The following is a 24,721-nucleotide window of genomic DNA, read 5'->3' on the forward strand; positions in this document are numbered from 1 at the left end:
TAGACTTAGTTCATTCAGAATGGACATTCATTTAGATGTTTTTTGTCCGATAAGCTTAAAGCATTCATTGTCATGTCGAAATCATTGAAAATATTATATACACTTGGCTGAGGATTTGAAAATTTGAAAAAGATATAAGTTGAATATATACATAACTCACAGGGAGCATCATTTTCATAATTATTTGAAAAAGGCATAATTAGGGATTCGTCTGGACATATAAGTTGCAATGTCACTGTAGAAAAGAACAAAAAAAAGTGAAAAAAAATGGTCCATGCACGAGATCACCGATGAAAGCGCCTAGGGTATATTTTATATTCCATGATTTTCTCAGCTACCAAACAAATGATCAATTTCATGTCCATTTGACTAACATATTTTACTTAGTTATAATATTTTCTCATTAAGACTTGAAAAGATACACACTTATTCATGCTAGTTCATGACCTTTTTCTCCATGAATCTTCCCATTTCCCTCCTCTGCAAACCCCACAATCACTGTTTAGAGTTTTATTTCAAGTAGAGCAATAATGCTTGTTTACGAAACAGTAAAGCATGCTAATTGGACACGTGTTCCTGGCTGGATTTATTCGCTGCATCCCCTTCCCTATGCAATGCTTATACCTCATTGAGTCATTGTGCAAATCCCCCATAAACTAATCTCATGCTGCGTTCCAAAGCAAGCATTTTACATCTTAAGTTTATATTTAAATAGACTTTAATAAATTTCAATATAATTTTTTGCTCCTCGTGTTTCGAGACACTTTGGACTTGAATTTCATTGAATTTAAATAAAATGTAATATTAAATTGTATTAAAATTTTTCCAAATCCATTCAAAATGTTCAAAATCTATGCTCTCGAATGCAACGTTACATTTTTCATTATTGATATTACTACCGTACAAATTATGTAATATGCATGATTATGAAATATTTGCCAATTTGTTATGTCATATCATTATTTTTCCTAATTATACTTAGCATCAACTCTCCTCGATTTGGTATACTAAATTTTTTTTAATGACTCTTAATTTGTAGGATTCGCGTCTATCATAACATCAGCATGATGCCATGCATGCATGCACTACAGTCTTCAGATGCAACTTTTGACTATTTCTTTATAATTTTTATTGTTATTTGAACAAATGGAGATTTTTTATATTAATTGAATTTGTATTAGTATTTGTATTTGAATTTTGAATATTTTTAAATAATTTTTGTTATCTGAACATATGTTATTTCTTCATTTTAATTGAATTTGTATTTAAATTCGAAATTTTGAATGATTTATGAATTTTGTAGTAATTATGGTTTCAGTTTATATATTCAAAAATGTAATTATAGATTTTTATATAAGAATTCATGATTAAAAAAAATTAGTATAAAAGGGTGTTTAATTTTTCTAATTATTAGTGAAGGATTCAAATTCGTCACTAATACCCTACCATTAGTGACGAATTTCTAATTCGTCACTAATACCGCTCCTATTAGTGACAAATTTCTGATTCGCTAATAATACCACACTAGTAGTGATGAATTTCTAATTCGTCACTAATACCCTACTAGTGGTCACGAATTTCTAATTCGTCAATAATACCATTCTAGTAGTGACGAATATCTAACTCGTCACTAATACCCTACTAGTAGTAACGAATTTATAATTCATTACTAATACCCCTACTATTAGTGACGAAGTTCTCTTTCGTCACTAACACCCCTACTTAGTGACGAATTTGAGTTGAGCTGTTATATACTATATAGTGATGGTGTTAGGGTTTTAGTGACGGATTTAATCTGTCACTAATACTCCATTATTAGTGATGAAAGTTAAATTCGTCACTAAAAGTTAGTAGTAACGGCTCATATAGCAACTATTTTTTGTAGTGCCTAGTACCATAGTAAATGAGGAAAATTCTAGAAAAATTCATCTGAATGTTGGAGACATATTTTTGGATTTTAAAGACTCATTCCCCAGTTTCTACTGGATATGTTCATGGCTTGTACTAGGTTCATTAACTCGAGTACCATAGTATCTGTGCATGACTCATACTGGGTTCGTTGACCTGAGTACCATAGTATATGTGCATGACTCGTAGTAGGTGTGTAGACCCTAGTACGATAGTATCTTTGCATGGCTTGTACTGGGTACGCAGACTCGAGTACTATAGTATCTTTGCATGACTTGTACTGGGTGTGTAGACCCGAGCACCATAGCATTTTTGCATGACTCGTACTTGGTACGCAGACCCAAGAACCATATTAGCTTTGCATGACTTGTACTGGGCACGGAGACCTAAGTGCCATAGTATCTTTGCATGACTCGTACTGGGTACGTAGACCCTAGTATCATAGAAAATGAGAAAATTTTAGAAAAAAAGGATGTCATTATGTGCCTAGGGTCAATTGCCCCAATTTCGAAGGATGTCATTCTGTGCCTAGGGTCAATTGCCCTAGTTTCAAAGGATGTCATTCTATGCCCAGGATCAATTGTCCTAGTTTCAAAGGATGTGATGACCTTCTTAGTTTCCATATATTTGTTTTTCATAATATATATAAAATAAAAAAAACATAATCCGCCTGAACCCATGGGTACCAGGGATACAACAAAAATACAAAACAAAAGGCTATGCAGCTGAAAATACAAAAATCATAGTAACTCATAACACCATACACAATACCATCCATCATAATACCAGAGTTACTACGTCCATTATATACACATTGAAATTAGGAATAGCTTCCCAAGAGGGGGGATGAATTGACTTTTAAAAATTTATTTTAATTCCTTTTTAGAATTCTTAAACTTATTTTATTTCTTTTAACCAATTCGTGACTTACTTGTTTAATTTGTTAAGCACTCAAGAACTTAGTTTCTTTATTTAATCCTTAACCATAAAAATATCCTATCACTCAACCAAAACAATCAACTATAATAGAAAGCAAACAAACAAGCCAATACACAGCTCTTATGTAATGTAAAAACTCAAAATGGTTGTTTGTTGATATTAGTCAAATTTGAACCAAGCTCTGTAGTGAATGAGAATTTATGTTTGTTGATGTAAAGCCCTGTATAAATGAATCCAATCACTCTTTCCAAATAATTAGAACTCAAATAAACTCTTGGTAAATTCAGCTTTGGGATGTTGACCAAGTAACGTACTCTCGTATGGTTTCCGCAAGATATGGTGTAACCAACGTACTCCCTTTCGGTTTCCGCAACCCAAATCAAAATTAAACCTTAAGTTTTTTTGATTTCCAAGTATACGTAGTTTATATGATTTCCAAATTTAAACCATCCATGCAATTTAAATATGCATTGAAAATAAAGAATAGGGAAAGAGAGAGGGAGATGGGGATTTTTACGAGGTTCGGCTTATACCCAGCCTACGTCCTCGCCATTGGAAAACCATCAAAGGAGTCACTAAACCTGTTCCGTTGACAAGTGGAACAAAACCTGATTACAAGCGATACCCCACGCTCAAACACTCCTTCACTAGGCTAGAGTCCGCATCTCCAAACGATGTCCCCTCGTTCGATCACATCTTTAGGCTAGAGCCCGCCTCTCTAAGCAATATCTCTTTCCTTAGCCAACGATCCAAACAATCTTTGGAACATCAAAGAACTACAAGAAAACAAGATATAATCTGCGTACAAGTATACTCTCTCAAAGAGCAAGTTAGTACAATTTAAGTACTATATACTTCAATTTAAAATATTAATATGAAATAGAATGAAGCTCAACTGTAGAATTCACCAATATCCTTCTTAGATGAGGATTAGCAGTAGGAATTCAGAGAAGGAAGGATTAGCACTTTAGAATATCTCAGCAAAAGAGATTTGTAATGAGTGAATAAGAGAACTTTGGGAGAACAAGAGTGCTTTCAGCTTCTTAAAACAAAATTTTCAATTCTTGGATGTCTTTTGATTTGCAAAACCATGTATTTATAGACTTTCAAACTTGTTTCCATGTTGCTAAAGTTTCCTTAGAGTGTTTCCCAAGTTGTTAGAAAAATTTGAGCTCAAAACGGCTATATTTTAAAATATTAGAATTTAAAAATTTGCCCGTTGAACAGTGTTCAATTTTCTGAAGATTCAAGTTCAGTCATCTGAAGTTCCTAAAACCCTTTAAAAAATGAACTGGACACAGGATCAGATGTCTGAAGTGAGGGTTCAGACGTCTGAGGTGTTGGGTTCAGATATCTGAAGTGCCGGGTTCAGACGTCTGAACACCTACTGCCTGTTCTTGTTTAGCCCAAAAAATCTTCAAACGTCTAAAGTGTCAAGTTCAGACGTCTGAAGTGGTTCTGTGTGCTGTTCAGACAGCTGAAGTCCCTCCCGTGAACAATGTTTAGATGTTTGACAATAGCGGCCCCGCTTCAATATTTTGGCCATAACTTTTTTTGTATAACTCAAACTTAAGTGTTCTTGGTGTCAAAAGAAAGCTAAGAGAAAATAATACAAATTTAATGTTGAATACTTTTTAAAATAATGAGTTTTAGATAGAGAAAAATGTACCTCAATGCGGATGTATAAAAATTGACAGCATTTGGAAAAACTCTTTTTGGTGCTTTTCATTCCAAAAATGATTCTAACCTTTTTAAAATAATTTTTGACCTTATAAAAATATTTTCCAAGTATTTTAAAAGGTATCTAGGTCCAAGAAGTTAACCGAAGAGCTTCAAAATATTTCAAATGATATTTTAAACATTAAAGCACTTACATGAGACTTCTAAGACATTAACATTCTAGGTTCTTGAGTCTTCATGCTTTGTCCTTTGATTAAGTCCATATTTTCTTCAAGCTTCCATATTCTTTGAGCTTTCTCACTTTGTCTTTCTTTGGCTCTTTTGACTTTAATATTTCTTGGCTTTCAACAACTCATTCATGTACTCATATTCTTCAAGGTTTAATATATCATCTTTAAATCCATGCTTTGACTCTTTGAAGCTTCATTTGATCCTTGTGAGCACTTTGACCTTGCTTTCTCATATATGAGCGCTGAAATAACATTACTCACACAAATACATTAAATTTCACTTGTTTGTTAGCATCAAAACAAGATAACAAGATTTTAAGCCTTGTAAGGCCAACACACATCCCAAATAAGAAAGACCTAGGGACATTTCCCACAAAATCCAACCATCCCCACCAAAACTTACCCTTCAGAGTGGGCAGATCAACGGTACTATATCAGCGGAGCTTTACCCGCTCTCCTATCAGGGGCTCCTGAAATGTTTATGAAATTCGAGGTGAGACACCTCTCAATAAGGGAAATAAACTAACACTAATGTGTGGCAACATGAGCATTTCTATGATATATATATAATCATGAACATAACTAATAAATCTGTATATATATTTCTAGGAAAAACATGTATAACCATAACATGACAGAACATACTGTATTCTCATAGCATAGCTCATCTCATATAATAATAATACAAAAACAATCCTGGTAGGTTAGCTGGCTGTTGTCATGTATTACCCCCACATGACTGGGTTGTGTGACCCGAAGGCGGGACCTGACAATGGTTGGCTGACCACTGCCAAGTCAAGAGTACAGTCTGTAAGTCTGATGGGTCTGCCAGACCTGGTTTGTACACCAGGGGCGCTCACACTTCTTAAAACCACAACGAACATCCAATCTCACACCACTCCATACAGCGGCGTTAACACAAATATCATGATGAATCATGAACACATAGCATCGGTACTGTGCAAGTGCTAGCCTAGACCAAGCCAACCAGGTTCTAATAACATATAACATATAATGAAACTATGATACATGGATATTTCATACCATTAATTACCATATCAATATCATTATATCGTTTTGCATATATACGTATATCATGAAAATCATCAGCCCGTACGCCGGTATTTCACATTTTACCACAGCTCGACCTATACGCCGGCAAGTCATATCCATAGCTCGATCCGTACGCCTACAAATCATATACATAGCACGGCCCATACGCCGACAAAACATATCCACAGCTCAACGCATACACCAACAAACATATAAACATCTCAGCCCGTACGCCGATTTTCCATTATAAAAATTCATATCTTTATCATATTCCCAAAAAACAGTATTTCATAATAATTTCCACTCATGCCACACGAAACAGGTTTTTTCATATATTTAACATACCATCATTTTCAGCAGTATTTCCCAAATATAAAACATATATAAATATATTTATTTTCCTGAAATCAAATGTTGTAATAACATACATACATTTTCATAAAATAATTAGCTTAGTTTATCCCCTTACTTGATTCCTGAAAAGCTCTTAAGAGAAATACTCCTGCACCCGCAAGGTTCCCCGCTCAATACCCTGAAAATGACATTTCCCAGAACTAAAGTTCAGTATTTCTACGAGTACTATGCTTTCTACAACTGTCAAATAGCCAAATACTGAGTAGAAAGTCTTACCCTAAATCTAGGATGGTTTCCAACTCAGCCCCACCGACGATCCACTCCAGCATATTTGAAGAGCACTCTCCCAAGAGTGTCGTGGTGACCTCAGATCATCGAACCGGCGTAAATCTGGCCCAGAAACTTAGATAAAAGGAGGAGAAATCAAATGGGGAGAGAGTGTGTGAATTTTTCAGTCAAAATAAGCTAAAAATCACGTTTAACCACTATTTATACACTGGCCTTTGTCGATGAGCCATGTCATCTCATCGAAAAGGCCAAGAAGAAGACTCGTCGACGAACTCTCTCCTCGTCGACAAAATTCAAAATCACCAAAAGCCCTCTCTTGGTATTTTCTCATCAACGAGACACATCCTCGTCGACGAGCCCAATTTTACGAGAGGCCTACTGCCCCTTTCTTTATCCCTTCCAATTTCTATTTCCTCCCTCTCTAATATTATTTAAATATTATAATTATTTGGGTCACTACAAAGGATATCATTCTGTGCCTGGGGTCAATTGCCGCAGTTTCAAAGGATCTCATTCTATGCCTAGGGTTAGCTACCCTAGTTTCAAAGGATGTCATTCTATGCCTGGGGTCAACTACCCTAGTTTCAAGGTATGTCATTCAGTGTTTAGGGTCAGGTGCCCATATTTCAGATACCAACAAGACAAGGATGACTCAATCTAGAGTGCTAAAGTATTATTCAAAAACCTTTTCAACAGGACAGGAACGAAGGAATGGTGCTTTATTGCTATATATATGCATGTTGCTACTTGTGATGTTAGAATACAGAGCTATGTGCATGTTGCATGAGAGAATGTGTGTGCAATTCTTATTTTATTTTCTATGTAATGCATGAACTTTCTTCTTCCATTTTGCCCGTAATCAAGAATTTCAACCATGTCCTTGGCCATTTTTCAAATTCCAATGAATATGAGGGTCTCTAAATTGATTTGTCAGAAATTCAACATGTCATTTGCCTAGTGAAATTCTTGGCCAAGCTTTTTGAAATTAGGAATGGCTTCCCAAGAGGGGGGGGGGGTGAATTGGCTTTAAAAAAAATTTCTTTTAATTCCTTTTTAGAATTCTTAAACTTATTTTATTTCTTTTAACCAATTTGTGACTTGTTTGTTTAATTTGTTAAACACTCAAGAACTTAGTTTCTTTATTTAATCCTTAACCATACAAAAATCCAATCATTCAACCAAACCAATCAACTATAATTAGAAAGCAAACAATCAAGCCAATACACAGCACTTATGTAATATAAAAACTCAAGATGGTTGTTTGTTTATATTAGCCAAATTTGAACCAAACCTTGTATAAGTGAATTTGCTTCTTCAATATGATGTGCAATATAAAATCCAATCACTCTTTCCAAACATTTAGAAATCAGATAAACTCTTAGTTAATTTCTCTTTGGGATGTTTAACCAAGTAACATACTCCCGTATGGTTTTTACAAGATATGATTTAACCAACGTACTCCCTTTCGATTTTCGCAACCCAAATAAAAATAAAACTTTAAGTTTACTTGATTTCCAAATATGTGTAGTATATTTGATTTTCAATTTAAACCATCCATGCAATTTAAATATGTACTGAAAATAAAGAGTAAAGAAAGAAACCGTGAGATAGAGATTTTTACGAGGTTCGGCTTATACCAAGCCTACACCCTCGCCTTTGGTAAACCACCAAAGGATTCACTAAATCTGTTCCTTTAACGGGTGGAACAAACCTTTACAACACTCCTTGGTTAAGGCTAGAGCCCGCCTTCTCCAAACGATATCCCCTCATCCAGTCACTCCTTAACTAGGCTAGAGCCCATCTCTCTAAGCAATATCCCCTTGCTTAGCCAACGATCCAAACAACACTTGGAATCGTCAATCTACAAGAAATACAACCACAATATGTGTACAAAAATTTTGCTCCTCAAAGAACTGATTAGTACAACAATTACAACACAACTAATATACTTCAAAGTAAATCACAATATGGAATATAACTTGAAGCTCGAGGAATTGTATCACCAATTTAATTCTTTCAATGGATGAAAGATCTCAGAATTGTAGCACAAACTTGGTGAGTAAAATCAACAAGAACTCAGTAAGCTTCGTGCAAGTTGAGAGCAAGAGAGAGTCTTGAGAATTTGAGAGCAATTTGAGAGAGATTTTGAATTTTTGCTGAATTTGAATTCTTGGTATGTGATTCAATAATATTTGAGGCTTATTTATAGACTTTAAAAGGTAAGTAACTTGGCCCCCAAGTGTATTGAAATATCCCCCAAGTTTCCATAAATTTTGAGCCACAAACAACCCCATTTAAAAATTTGACCATTATGAGAAAAATCAAAACAGCCGCGTGGCAGTCGCCTGCCCCAATCCTCCAGTTGCCTGTCATGTTATTTTTAAAGGAACAGAAGGGATAGTAGCCTGGAAATCACCTACCATAACAAAGCCAATCGCCTGGCATAGCCACACAGGCGCCTAGCATGTTCAGGTAGTCGCCTGGCATGCACACATGCTGCTGTCAACTTCGAGCACCCTTCTGTTTTTTTGTAATAAATTTTTTTGTATAACTCTGAATTTGATGATTTTGGTGTCAAATGAAAGATGAGAGAAAATCCTACAACTTTCATGTTGAATTAGTTTAAAAAAAAAAAAATTTTTAATATAGGAAAATACACCTCAATGCAGATGTAGAAAAATTAACAGCATTTTGAAAATCCTCTTTTTGGTGCTTTTCTTTCCAAAAATGATTCTAACCTTTTTGAACAATTTTTGACCTTCTAAAAATATTTTCCAAGTATTTTCAAAGGTATCTAGGTCTAAGGCAGTAACCTAAGAGTTGAGCATATCATCAAACATGCATATCAAACATACGTGCACACTCAATTTATTATTTTTCAATATAGCATGTGTAGTGTGTTATAATAACCATATCTTACTTAACAACTTTTTCCTTCTTTGACATTACTCAAGCTATCAATAGTTGATTTTATGATACCGATTTAAAATTGAAGTCATGATATCTATTTAAAATTCATGATACCAATTGAGAATTGACACCAATTGAAAATTTAATTCATGAAACCAATTGAAAATTCTCTGAATTGATTAATAGGGAAACAATCATAATATAAGCAATATGACATAACACTCCCCCTGAATTTAACACATTCAGTTTTGTTATCAATTTTTCTTTCATCATCCCATGTTTTTTTTTTCCTTGAGCACTACACACGGCCCAGCGCAGCTACTTCAAGCCCCATTTTGACCCCATAAACGTCCGGATTGTAAAAGGCTATTTCATAATAAAATGTAGATATTTTTATAAGATTTCCAATGCCACTTGAATCATACCAATCCGATATTATATGAGAGAGTTATGATTACAATACCAAATATGTCAAGACTATCTCCTAGAGAATTTCATACTTGGATTGTGGCCCACTTTTTATTGCATGACACGAATTCATGTGCCCATGTAGTCTTCTCACACACAAGCACACATGACTTCCAATTTGCATCAGCTCCATAAGAAGTGCATAGCCTCTTCATAGGCTCAAGCTCACACATGCATAGCTCGGTTTCTCTCACGCATGACCCAAGAACATTTTAATTTCGGCTATAATTTCCAAAAATTATCCTGCAATAATAAAATACAAGTGTCTGTAAATTTTTGGCAACAAATAGGGTAATTATCTTAAAATTAATGGGTGAGCTGAATGATTAAAATATTCAAGCATTTAATGTAACAAGTATTCAACACATACACAATGCACAAGTAATTTAAATACAATGCAAAAATTAAAAAGGAGTTAAGGGTAAGTTAAATGTAAACACAATTTTACAAGGTTCAGCCAGCCCGGCCTACGTCCTAGCCTTAAGCAACCCACTCAAGGATTCCATTAAATCTCTAGTCCTTGAACCGGGATGGAACTTCTCTTACAATCCACTGCTTACAAGAGGTACAACAACCTCCTACTCCATTGCTTACAAAAGATACACCTTTCTCCTTAAACTCGGTTCACAGCCGAACTGTGATTACAATAGAGAATTACAATTCTGCAAAACTCAATATTGCTTCTAGCCAATCTAGTGAGTAAAATAGAAAATCCTAACACATATTCATATGATAAAACTTGAAGCTCCGTATGTAAGTAACAATGAGATCGTTATATGAATGATTCCCAAAATTTACCTTCAAATTAATATCTCTGAAAAAAAAAATTTCTTATAAATAAACACCTTGGAGATTTTAGGGTTATAAAAACAATCCACTTGATGCAAGAATATCAAGATACAATCCTTGTAAAAATAATCTTTAGTAACACTCAGACCTAGGTTCTAGCTATCAAGTAATTTGTAATATTAAATCTTTGAATAAAAATATGACTTGAAATATTACAAATATTTAAGCAATATTTTTCAAAACAATATATCTCACAAATATATATTGTTAGGAAAGATGTATTCCCAAGAGGGGGGTGAATTGGAAATTTTAACTTTTCTCCTAGGTTAAGTCAGAAGTCAATATGTTTTGGTAACCTAGGATCTTTCTGCACAGTTCCAAATGTACTGATAAATAAAATACGTGGAATTTAAATCATGCACATCATTCATACAATAACATATACGTGCGGTAAATATAAAGTGCTGAAATGTAAATAGACACACGATATGTTATCGAGGCTCGGCCAACTGTGCCTACGTCCCCGCCTCTAGCTCGCAAGTCAGAGGATTCTACTAATAGTTCACTTAAGAGTGGAGCGGAACCATTTACAACCGGGTCAAATTAACACAGGACTGACATCAACCTTAACCAAGTCAATTAGCGGGGCTGACCTCAACCTACACGCCTTAACAGGACGACGCACCTAGCTTTCCTAACTGGATCTAAGCCAATCTGAGACTATTCCAGGGCTAGTCTCCCTCTTCAGGCCCGTGCCTGGATATACAATAAATGTGTCTATAATCAGATGGTACAGTGATTATGCTTTCGTGTAAAGCAAATATGTACCCAAATGCGCATAATAACATACACCACAAATATGATTCAATATGTAAGCTCAATGTGGTCTAGATGGTTCAACTCTCAAAAGTATTTTCTATATGTGTAATGCATACGTGAGAGTGACAAACAAGCAATCTTTGTATCACAAGATATTCAACAAATAAGTTCACACAAAGATGCTAGCCAGACAATATGTATATTCAATGAGCAGGTTTCCTCAATCATATGATGCTCCAGTAATATATATGTTCGGTTTGCAATAGATATTCAATCTTTGTATTTAGCAAAGGATATTCAAGTTGATGAATATTGCAACAAAGATTTTATCACACAAACAAATATCTCTTCAAATGTTTTTCAAGATAAAAGCACAAAAGATTTTTGAAAATGATTTTGAAAAGATTTTGCAAACAAAATACTATACGATCTTCTCAGGATATTGCAATGAAGGTGCAAGCTTAGAAGATCTAACAAAGTCTTCTTAGGAGAGACTTATTAACGAAGTCCCCTAAGAATACTAGGGTTTTGCTCTCATAAAAATAAAATCAATCTTACATAAAATGAGAGAGCAAACTTTTCTTAATCAAGCACTCAATCAACGTACAGATAGTTTGAGCAATCAGAGAAGGTAAGTAAGAGTGTTTTGGGCTTAGATATGAGTGTTATAGGATTTGGAAATTTCAGAGAATTTCTCTTAATCAAAATGGCTAATCCCTTACTAATTTGCACAAATGATCTCATATATATATATATATAGACATTTCAGAAAATATGACCGTTGGGGACCTATTGGGTATTATTAAGAAAGTTAATGACATTTAGAACATTTTAACCCTGTTTAAAAAATATGAACTGGGGTAAAAAATCAGGGCAACCCGAGAGGTCCGGTCGACCAAAAATGTTTCGATCGACCAAGTCTCATATGGTTCGGTCGACTAGGCAAATATTGAACTAAGGGCTCAATCGACCAGGAGAGGGTAATTTCTCAATTTTTTGAGGTTCAGTCAACCAGGCCATTTTGAACTGGCTGGTTCGGTTGACCAGACCACTGGGATTTCTCCCGAGGACCCTCCGGTCGACCTGGTAATTGGAGAACAAAAGTACTCGATCGGCCAGATGGTCAAAATGTTGGCCAGGGTGTGTTTCGGTCGACCAGGAGTTTTTGAACTACCTAGTTCGGTCAACCAGGGCCTTGGTCAACTGTTCACCCAGACCTGGTTCAGTTGAACAGGGTAAAATGAATTGCCTGGTTTGGTCGACCGAAAGTGCACCAAGTGTGCATTTCAATCCCGTTTCGAATCATATAAACCCTATTCAAGTGTCTAACAAACATATGTGCAAATGTGTGTGTCCTAGGGTCACTTGGGGTCCAATTTGAAGACACCAATTAAGTCTTGTGTTGGTCGACTGAAGGTCGACCGAAGGGAAAACCCTAAGGTCTTTCTAAGGTCCTTTCTCATTCATGGTTTGTTTGAGCTTACGTAATAAATCATACATGTGGTGTGTGTGAGCTTATTACAAACCAAATAGCCCTAATTAATATTACAGACCAATTACACAAATGAATTACATATTACAACATAACGTAATTGGGTCCTCAATCTTTGCTTGCTTTGTGCACATCTTGATCTTAACATTCTTGGTTCCTGCACAAAACCTCAAACACTCATTAGATACAATGAGTATTTGTCATAATCAAAACCGGGCATGACCAATAAGGTCAACATATATTGAAACACTCTCAAAGTTTTCAATAAAATAGTTATTGTAGTAGTAAATATTTCAACGAAAATATATTCAAAAATATCTCAAAGATTTTAGTTTAAACAATTTTTTCTCAAGTATGTATATTCAATCAGTGAATAAAAATATTCAGATTATTATTTTTGTTCCCAAGAAATATATACAAAATCTAAAGAGTATGGGAAAAAAAAAAGATTTAAATGCGTAAAATAATTTTACCAAACCTCAAACCTCAAGATGAATGATACGTTGCAATAAGATACGATTGAATGCTCTTGAATCTTGAAGATCTAGAATGAGAATGCCCAAAACTTGATGCGTATAAGTTGGATTGTAGGCAAGAAATGTATTTTCGTTTAACGCTCTCAATATCAATCAAAAAGTGAGGCACTAGGGTTTAGGGCTTTTGTTTAGAAAATTTCTTAGAGTGAGTTTCCTTGTTTCCCTAGATACTTGGAATATCCTTCGCATTTTTATAACATTTAAATTTGAAAAATTTTAAATCTCCGCAGGGTCAGTCGATTGAGCTATCGGGTTCATTCTTCTAATGTTCCTTAAGGCTTTGAAAATTAAAGTCTGGACACAGGGACAGACGACTAAACTGTAGGTTCAGTCTTCTGAAGTCCTAGTTCAGACAACTAAACTGAAAGTTTAATCTTCTTCTAAGGATGTTCTGCCTGTTTTGTGTTTCAATAAATAAATCTTCAGTAGATTGAACTAATTTTTCGGTCTTCTAAAGAAATACTTCAGAATTCTGAAGTAAAACTTCAGTCGTCTGAGCATGCATCTTCAGATTTCCGAGGGTACACCTCAGTCGTCTGGGCAGACCAACTTCGGAAATTTCGTTTTAGTTTTCAAAATCAATTTTGCTCTCTTGCTTTAATCTCTTATAAAACATTTTTCAAGGTTCAAAATAAGATCTCTAAGTCTATGTTTAACCCTCGAAGATTTTCATGAGAGGCATGTGTCCCGAGGTCAATTTAGGGTATATTTTGAGCTTCTAGCTATATCATATAAAATATGGAAATACAATCAATTCTAAATATCCATTCCCATGACGATCTTGAACTTGATGCTTGCATCTTCATTCTTCTACTCTTTTAGTTCCAGGGATTGTGTCAGGTTGTATATGCTTTAATTCTTGTGGCTTCCATGACTTCCTCACCTTTCGTGCATGCTAAACAAAGTTCCTGCTCACAATCTCAATGCACAAGTCAAACACCAAGTGATTTGTCATTATCAAAATAGGATTGGACTCATAGAGTCAACAATATTCCCCTTTTTGATGATGACAAATTCATGGGCAAAAATGAAAAATGGGTTATGCCTAAGAAGGCTCCCCCTCAAATAATGCACAATCTAAAATTCAACAATATGAAATAGGCAATAGTTTTGGGCAATAGTTTTGCACATATAACTCATGTACTTATGTACTTTTCTCCCCTTGCATTCAAAAAATTTTGCAAACTATTTTTGTTATAAACTTATGTTCTTCTCCTCCTTTTGACATCAACAAAAAGGTGTAGATATAACAATATCATTCTAACATAACTTTATCGCATCTTTTAACATAAATATAAATGTCTCCCTATGTCACTCGCCTTACTACTCCCTTGTTATTAAGAAACAAGCAAACTCTCACCCTTTGTAAGATATATCTGTGTTGTTTATTCAAATTTTAATGAGAACATACACAACATTTTAATTTTTCATAGATATGGATAAGAAAATCAATCCATTAAAGTCCAAAATTTATGTGAGCGTGTATCCATAAATATTTAACATGCAATGACCATTCTTTATTTTTAATACTAAATGTGAACAAATGAGCCAAATTTGAAAATTCTAACCAATTGCGAATGTTAAATGTGAATTATTAATTGATGTTGCTCCCCCTGAGTTATGTAATCTAATATAATTCTAGGCAACTTCTCAACTATGCATTAGGCCGAATTCACGTCGAATTTGGATAAACCTATCTTCCATTGTTCATTTGTGCATACAAAGTCAAATGTCACATCTCCCTTTTGTACATGTTCATGAAGAAAATGATGTCTAATTTCTATATGTTTAGTTCGTGAATGTGATATAGGATTCTTTGAGATGTTTATTGCACTCGTATTATCGCATCTTATAAGAACTGTGTCATAGCTTAATCCAAAATCCATAAGTTGTTGCTTCATATATAGCATTTAAGCACAACAACTTCCAACCGCTACGTATTCAACCTTAGCTGTCGACAGAGCAACTAAATTTTGCTTCTTTGAAAACCAAGATACTAAAAAATGTCCTAAGAAATGACATATGCCACTCATGCTCTTTCTATCCACTTTACTACTGGCAAAATCATCATCTGAATAGCTAACAATCTCAAAGCATGTATACTTAGGATACCATAATCCAAGTTCAATAGTTCCTATCAGGTATCTAAGTATTCGTTTGACAGCTAATAAACGTGACTCTTTAGGTGCAGCCTGAAATCTTACGCACGAACATACACTAAACATTATATGAGGCCTACTGGCAGTCAGATATAGTAAGCTACCAAATGTGAATTATGCTTATATTTCAGAGCCATAGTATTTTCAAGTTAATTTGCTCCCCCATGCACTTATCATCGTCTTATGTCTTTTTCTTTTAATCATTATTCATTAGTTTAGTTGAGTGTTCTAAGAATTTCAATAATTTGAGCTTGGCGTTGAATGCTTTAGCTTAGAGGATCAAAAAGTCATGAACAATTCTTCTTCAAGGTCATAAGCCTATATTGCTTCTTTTCTTATGGATCTCAACACATAGGTTTCCTAGTCATTCGCATTTTAATATAGATTGAACCTTATTGCAAATAATTTAGCCATTTGATATATTCAAAATCTTCTAATAGATTTGACTTGAAGTTTGAGAGCTTGTGAAGTGAGATTTGGCAAATACTCTTAACAATTTAATTATCATTAAATCAGAAAAATATTCATGCGAGTGGAAAATATTCAAAATATTTCATGGAAGCAAATATATCCAACTACTTAGACAAAAAGCAATTTGGGAGAATATTAATTTTTGAGTACTGCTCTTTAGGTATTTCTGATTATCCCACTATTGGACAATATCCCACAAGTATGATCTCAATTTTAAGTGAGGGAATGGGTCAAGGATAGATAAATATTTACTAGATATGATTGTGATATGGTAAATATTTCTTATGGAAGAAATTGCTTTAGCGTAAATCAAAATTAGGGAATTTTATATTTTAAGCACAAAGGGAATATTTATTAAACTGTCTTAATAAACCATCTGGATCCCTTGGAGAATTCCACTAATTTGATTATAACTAGACATCTTTTAATAAGCACTTCATATAATTATGATTTATGTTACTCATTTTGGAAGTATAAGATTCATGATGATTTATCTAATTAAGCTTACAAACTTTTACTTTGAACAAATCAACATTAACACGCTTTAACCCATATTTTATATTTTATCCAATTATTATGATATATATATATATATATATATATATGTATGTATGTATGTATGTATTAAGTTCAGATTGGATATTACTTAAGAGAAGTCATATTGGCTTGATTTTCCAACATTCTTTGTATTTAAAATTTTGTATAGTAAATGCATGTACTAATTGTTGAGTTTTTATACAAAACCATTTCTAAGCTTTTAGTCATCACCTACCTTATAACTAGTCGTACGAACAAAAAGGAATTAAATGATCATGCATGTCATTTTCTTGTCTTTGTACCGGACACCTCTAAATGGACACTTATATCTAGTATGCCCTTTCATTTTACGAAATAAGCAAGTTTTGTATATTCATGAGAAAGTATGTTTATTTCTTCTCTTCTTGCTTAAGGAGGCATGGCTAAGGGATTTTTGAGATAGATCTGAACCCTTTTTGGAAATATAATTTCTTTTAACTTCTAAGGGTTTATTTGAACTATTTTCACTTGTAATCCTGGAAATTATTTCAAGATGTTCACCTATTTTTCTATCTAAACAAAGTGATCCTCAAAATCTTCATGATTTTCTTCTTTTCTAGAATTACATGATAATCTTTTAATTCCTCTAATTGTTTAGCTATCCTTTCATTTTCATTTTTCAAACACATTTTCTTCTTAGATATCCTAACTAGAAGCTTATGCATTTTAACTAAGGCTTTTTCTAGATCTCCATACGAAAACATGCTTTCATTATACAATTCAACACTTGATTCAACATAAAATTTATTACAATAAAGATCATGTGAATCATTGCACGCATTAGTAACAGAGTTATCAACAGAGGATTTCAAACATGATTCATTACAAGAATTGTCATAATATCCATTATTTGAATTATTGCATGCATCAATAGCAATATTGTCACAAGAGACACTGCGTGATTCATTATCAGAATTATCAATAGATGATTTAACATATGATTCATTATACAATATAATGCAGGATTCATCACATGATTTTTCATAAGATTTATCGCAAGGTTTATTGCAAAAATCATCACATGAATCAATAAATGACTCATCAATTGAAATAGGCTGAGATACATATACCTCTTTCTCTTGGGTTTCTCCATACTTCCTATCAAGTTCTTCCCAAATATCTCTCGCACATGTTCATGCCATAATTTCATGAAAAACATTAGAATCTAAAGCACAATATAGAATATTCATGGCATTTGAATTTGCATGCATATCATTTTCAGTTATTGGCATACTAATTCCTTTAACTATTGCCTGCTAGGCCTTCCAATCCATTGATTTTATAAAAACACTCACTTTTAGTTTCCAACTAAAAAAATTTTCTTCGCAAAATATTGGAGGACTAAGATAAGATAGTTCCTCACCGAATGGGGTTACACCGATGTGTGCCATGTGATCTATTTACAAAATTAATGGTTAAGTCTATGTAACCTCACTTTGATACCAAATGTAAATTATGGTGTTATCCCAAGAGGGAGGTGAATTGGGTATTTTTAAAAGATTATGACCTTTAAGATCAAATTTTGAAAAACCTTCAATTACAAACTTTCAAGTTACCTAACAATAAAGTTAATGTTTCACAATTAATCAATCTAATATGTGTCTTTGTCAAGCATACACTTTTATTGATTTACTCACAGATGTAACAAGTGTTCAACACATATACAATGCACAAGTAATTTAAATACAATGTGGATATTAAAAAGGAGTTAAGGGTAAGAGAAATGCAAGCATGATTTTACGAGGTTCAGCCAACCCGGCCTATGTCCTTTCCTTGAGCAACCCACTCAAGGATTCCACTAAATCCCTGCTCCTTTAACCAGGATGGACCTTTCCTTACAATTCGCTGCTTACAAGAGGTACAGCTTCCTCCTACTCCGCTTCTTACAAGAGATATAACTTTCTCCTCAAACCCGGTTCATAGCTTGAACTGTGATTACAATATAGAATTACAATTTTGCAAAACTCAATATTGCTTCTAACCAAACTAGTGAGTACAATAGAAAATCCTAACACATATTCATATGATAAAACTTGAAACTCAGTATGTATGTAACGATGAGATCGTTATATGAATGAGATGCTTCCCAAAATTTACCTTCAAGTTAATATCTCCAAAAAAAAATAATTTCTTATAAATAAATGCCTTGGATATCTTAGGGTTTTAAAAACAATCCACTTGATGCAAGAATATCAAGATACGATCCTTGTAAAAATAATCTTTAATAATACTCAGATCTAGGTTCTAGCTATCAAGTAATTTGTAAGATTAAATCATTGAATAAAAATATGACTTGAAATATTGCAAAGATTTAAGCAATATTTTTTCAAAAAATATTTCTCACAAATATATATTGAAACACTCTCAAAGTTTGCAATCAAATAGTTATTGTAGTAGTAAATATTTGAATGAAAATATATTCAAAAATATCTCAAAGATTTTAGTTTAAACAAATTTTTCGCAAGTATGTATATTCAATCAGTGAATAAAAATATTCAGATTATTATTTTTGTTCCCAAGAAATATATATATATATATATATATATATATATATATATAATCTAATGAGCATAGGAAAACAAAAATAAGATTTAAATGCATAAAATAATTTTACCAAACCTCAAACTTCAAGATGAATGATACGTTGCAATAAGATATGATTGAATGCTCTTGAATCTTGAAGATCTAGAATGAGAATGCCCAAAAGTTTATGTGTATAAGTTAGAGTGCAGACAAGAAGTGTATTTTTGTTTAACGCTCTCAAGATCAATCAAAAAGTGAGGCTATAAGGTTTAGGGCTTTTTTTTATAAAGTTTTCATAGAGTGAGTTTCCTTGTTACCCTAGATACTTGGAATATCCCCCACGTTTTTATAACATTTAAATTTGAAAATTTTAAAATCTCCACAGGATCAGTCAACTGAGCTATCAGGTTTAGTCTTCTGATGTTCCTTAAAGCACTGAAAATTATAGTCTGGACACAGTGTCAGACGACTGAACTGTAGGTTCAGTCTTCTGAAGTCCCAGCTCAAACGACTTGACTGAAGGTTCAATCTTCTGAGGGTGTTCTGCTTGTTCTATGTTTCAACAAATAAATCCTCAATAGACTGAACTAATTCTTCGGTCTTCTGAAAAAATACTTCAGACGTCTGAAGTAAAACTTCAGTTGTCTGAGCATGATACTCTTTTAATTTTTCTAATTGCTTTTCCAACCCATTACCCTCATTTTTCAAAAAGGTCTTCTTCTTATACATCCCAACTAGAATCTTATGCATTTTAAATGATTCATTTTCTAGTGTTGTATGTGAGGGCATGCTTTCATTGCAAGATTCAATACATGATTTGTAACGCCCCAACCTAGGTCTGCCAGGGAGCACTGCGTCTCTCCTCCTCCACCTGGACTAGACAACAGGGGGCGGGCCTTATCAGACTAATGACTGGCCCCACAAACCAACACGTGTCATTTTCATTGTGTTTTGTCCTCACTCACACACTTCCTCAGAAAACTTTCCAGGTGATCACCCATCCCAAAATTGCTCCAAGCCAAGCACGCTTAACTATGGAGTTCTTATGGGAAAGCTCCCGAAAAGAAAGGTACACCTTGTTGATATGGGTAGTAACATCTAATCTTTTTAAGTCTTTCATCCATGGGGTATCACATTCTCCCCCACTTATAGAATGCATCATCCTCATTGCGAACCCACATTTCCAAACCCAGGCGATGTGAATCTCATCACCCTTCCGGCTGGGTGTTGGCTCTAATACCATTTGTAACGCTTCAACCTGGGTCTGCCAGGGAGTACTGCGTCTCTTCTCCTCCACCTGGACCAGACAACAGAGGGGCGGGCCTTATCAGACTAATGAGTGGCCCCATAAACCAACATGTGTCCTTTTCAGTGTGTTTTGTCCTCACTCACACACTTCCTGAGAAAACTTCCCAGGTGGTCACCCATCCCTAGAATGCTCCAAGTTGAGCACGCTTAACTATGGAGTTCTTATGGGAAAGCTCCCGAAAAGAAATGTGCACCTTGTTGATATGGGTAGTAACATCTAATCTTTTTAAGTCTTTCATCCATGGGGTATCACATGATTCATCACAAAATTTACCACTATAACATTCATATGAATCAATGCATACAGTACTATCATCAGAACCAATAGATGACTTATCATACAATATATCCTAGCATTTGACACAAGAGTCATCACAACATGCATCACATGAATTATTGCATGAGCTAATAGCACAATTATCACTAGGGCAATTGGATTGCATGATATATTCCAGTATTCAACATAAGAATCATCAACTACATCAATAACAAAACTATCACAATATTCAACAGATGATTCAGCATAAAATACATCACAACATTCATCACAAGAATCATCAAATGAGCTAGAGTGAGAATCATATACCTCCTCGTATGTTAAGGCAATTACCCTATCATTTACCACTTCCTAAGTGGTGGTCTCATCCTCTCGGGATTCTCCATATTTCCTTTCAAGTTCATCCCAGATTTTCTTTGCACTCTGACATGCCACAAACTCAACAAAAATATTAGAATCTAATGCAAGATATAACATATCCATTGCATATGAATTCGCATGCATTAACCTACTATCATTTTCATCCAAGGGCATACGAATTCCATTAACAATCACCCGCTCGGCCATCCAATTCATTGATTTTATAAATACACTCATTCTAATTTTCCAGGTGGTGTAATCGACACCACAAAATATAGGAGGCCTAGAAGGTGATTGTCCCTCTCTGAATGGAGATACACCAATGTGAGCCATCTCGATCTTTAGCAAAAACATTTAAGTTAATGCCACGAGGCTCTGATACCAATTGTTAGCTTTGGTGTATTCCCAAGAGGGGGGTTGAATTCGGTATTTAAAATTTTGTCCTACCTAGGTTTATCCAAATCAGCAGTATTACGCAACCTAGGGCCTGTCTATGCAATTATAAACTCAATCAACACATGTACAACATATAATGTATCAAGCATACAACATACATGTGTTGAAAATAAAAGTTCGAAAAATAAATTATGGAAATATAAAGTACACGCACGATATGCTATCAGGGTTCGGCCAACTGTGCCTACATCCCCACGTTGGCTTACCAGCACAAGGATTCCACTAATGCTCATTTAATGGGTGGAGCGGCATCGGTTACAACTAGGTCAATTAACAGGGCTAACTTCAACCGACAATCGCACCTTAGCAGGATGGTGCACCTAGCTTTCCTAACCGTGTCTAAGCCAATCCAAGACTATTCAACAGGGCTAGTCTCCCGCTTCAGGCCCACCCTTGGAATACAACAAATATAAAACTTTGCGTACACGTAAATATGCTTCTACACAAGCAGATATGTACTACAATACGCACGGCATAATCAATGCACAATAATAATGTAGGAACTATAAGCTCAATGGTCTATATGTGCAAACAATACTCAGTATAATGTATAATCTCAAATATGCACAAGAGTGTTCAAACACGATATTCTTTGAAACAAGATATACTAAATCTCAATGTCTAATTAGGGTTTCAAAGATGCTAGCAATAATATTCAAACAAACCCAAAAATATTTTTTCAATGTTGCAAGCACAAGAGTAATTTGAAATCAAGCTTGTAAAAATATTTTTGCACACAAAAATATGGGCTAAGGTACCTTAAAATATCAATGCAAAAACCCACAAGCCACAAAGTTTTCCCCACACAAGATTTATTAGACTAAATTAGTGGGAAAACTTATGCTTAACTCTCAATATCAAAATCAATCAACAAATAACATAATGAGAGTTTTAAGCAAATTGAAGTGGAATATAAACACTTAAAGAACTATCACAAAGCTTGGATGATCAAAGGAATAGGATGAGAGTGTATGGGAGTAGTATGAACAAAATAGGACTTGGAAATTTGAGAGAGTTTTGGCTTAATCTTTTTTGCTAATCACCCCTACTTTGTGCAAATGAACTCATATATATAGGCAAACTACAAATTATTATCGTTGGGGGACATAGGGGGAATTAATAAATTGTTTTAATTCTGTTTAAGAAAATTAACCCCATTTAACCCCTCATAACCATGCTGAAAAATAAAACAACCCGAGAGTTTCGGGTGCCTGATCCACAGTTCGGTCACCCGAATAGACACACTCAGAAAATTTATTTTTTAAGTTCAGGTGGCCAAATATGGGCTCAGTTTGCTGAATCGAAGGTGATTTCCAAAAGACCGCGGTTTGGTCGCCCGATCTAAAGTTCGGTATGCCAAACTTGAACTTTCAGTGGCTCGAGGTATATTTGAATGTGGGAGTTCGGGCTACCGAGTTGGTGGGAAAGTTCATGACACAGGTTTGGTCGCTCGTCGAAGATATGTTCATTTTTGGTTCGGTTTGCCAAACTCATGTCAACTTTTTCACCCATCCACCGTTCGGTCGACTGAGGCAATTTGAACTGCCAGGTTCGGTCACCTGAATGCCATCTGATTTTTACCTAAGGTCATTTTCTTTGTTTTGAAATATCCCCTGATAATATGAGATATTGGGGACTATTTTACATGTAAGTGAAAGGATCTAAGGTCTTTTGAGTTAGTCCCAAAAACTTGGTGTCAGTCGACCGACCCTAAGGTTACTCTATGGTCTTAAGCTTATAAGTCCCTACATGCATGATGCACATCAATTATTATAGACCATTTCCTATATTACTATTACAAACCCGAATAAAGCATAGTATAAATTCCAATAAAAATGAATATTCAGGGTCTTTAGTTTTCAAGTCTTCATGTGCCATCAACCGATTTAGCCAATATGAACATGTACACAAACTTGGCAGATATAAAATGCCAAAGTATTTATCATAATAAAAAATGGGATATGACCCATAAGGTCAACAATATTTAGCCATCACTTTTGGCTTGAAGCACTATTGATCATAAATGACTAATATTTAGTGAGTGCTCATCATAAGCCATCCCTTCTTCTCACCAGTTGTATCCTTACTTCATAATTATAATTATATCTAAAGGATGCATACCACTGTCCATAGAGTTGTATTCAAAAATTCATACTCTCCTAGACGTTCTTTGCTCATACCTGTACATGATTACTAAGCACAAAAATATTTTGGAGAATGTCCATTCATTCTAAATACTTTTCTGAAATAAATGATAATTAATTGTTAAGAGTATTTACTCTTTTTCACTTCATAAGCTCTCAAACTTTAAATAAAATCCATTAGAACTTCATTTCCTTCGTGATGAGTTGAATGGCTAAATTTATTGCCTAGGTCTCAATCTAGATGAATGCATAAAATTCAAGTAGACCTATGCATGTGCATTTTTATATTGAATGCCGTTTGAACTTAGGCCTCTCATACGTATCATAAATCATAAGGAAAGAGGCAAATATAGGCTTAGAACTCTCAAAGAAATATTCATTGTGACTTTTTGGTCTAATAAGCCTATGAACTCAAAGCCAAGCTTAATCCATTGAAAATCTAAAGAACCTTGGTTAAAACATTTAGAAATGAAAAAGGCATAAGTTGAACATGTACTTAACTCAAGGGAAGCATTACACATTCATGGATATATAAATTAAAATGCTTTTATATTCTTATATCGTTTGTCTTTATGCCTACATGTGTATAGCATTGCAGCACTATCCATGATTCAATAAATGGTTAAAATTTATTTGATGGATAGTTTATGTACTTTCGTAGCACGAACTACTATTAAGCTATATTAAGTATCTTGAGTTGATTATACTTTGGAATGCATGTTTAGTCTAGAATGTCTCCTGCATGGCGGATGTAGTTTATGTGAATTGTATGCTGGTAGTGGATTATAGGTTCTTGCATGCTTAAATTGAATTATATATTGCTTTCCTAAATCTATTCGGTACAAGTTTTATAGGAAAATGTCCAATTTATAGATGGCATGCTACCGAAATTTTGAAACATTTTCCCAAAATAAAACCTTGCGCATAGATGATTATGATATAATAAATGATAAAATATTTTTGAATGGATGAGTGAAAACT

Source organism: Malania oleifera, chromosome 7 (assembly GCF_029873635.1).
Source record: "Malania oleifera isolate guangnan ecotype guangnan chromosome 7, ASM2987363v1, whole genome shotgun sequence".
NCBI classification, from domain to species: Eukaryota; Viridiplantae; Streptophyta; class Magnoliopsida; order Santalales; family Ximeniaceae; genus Malania; species Malania oleifera.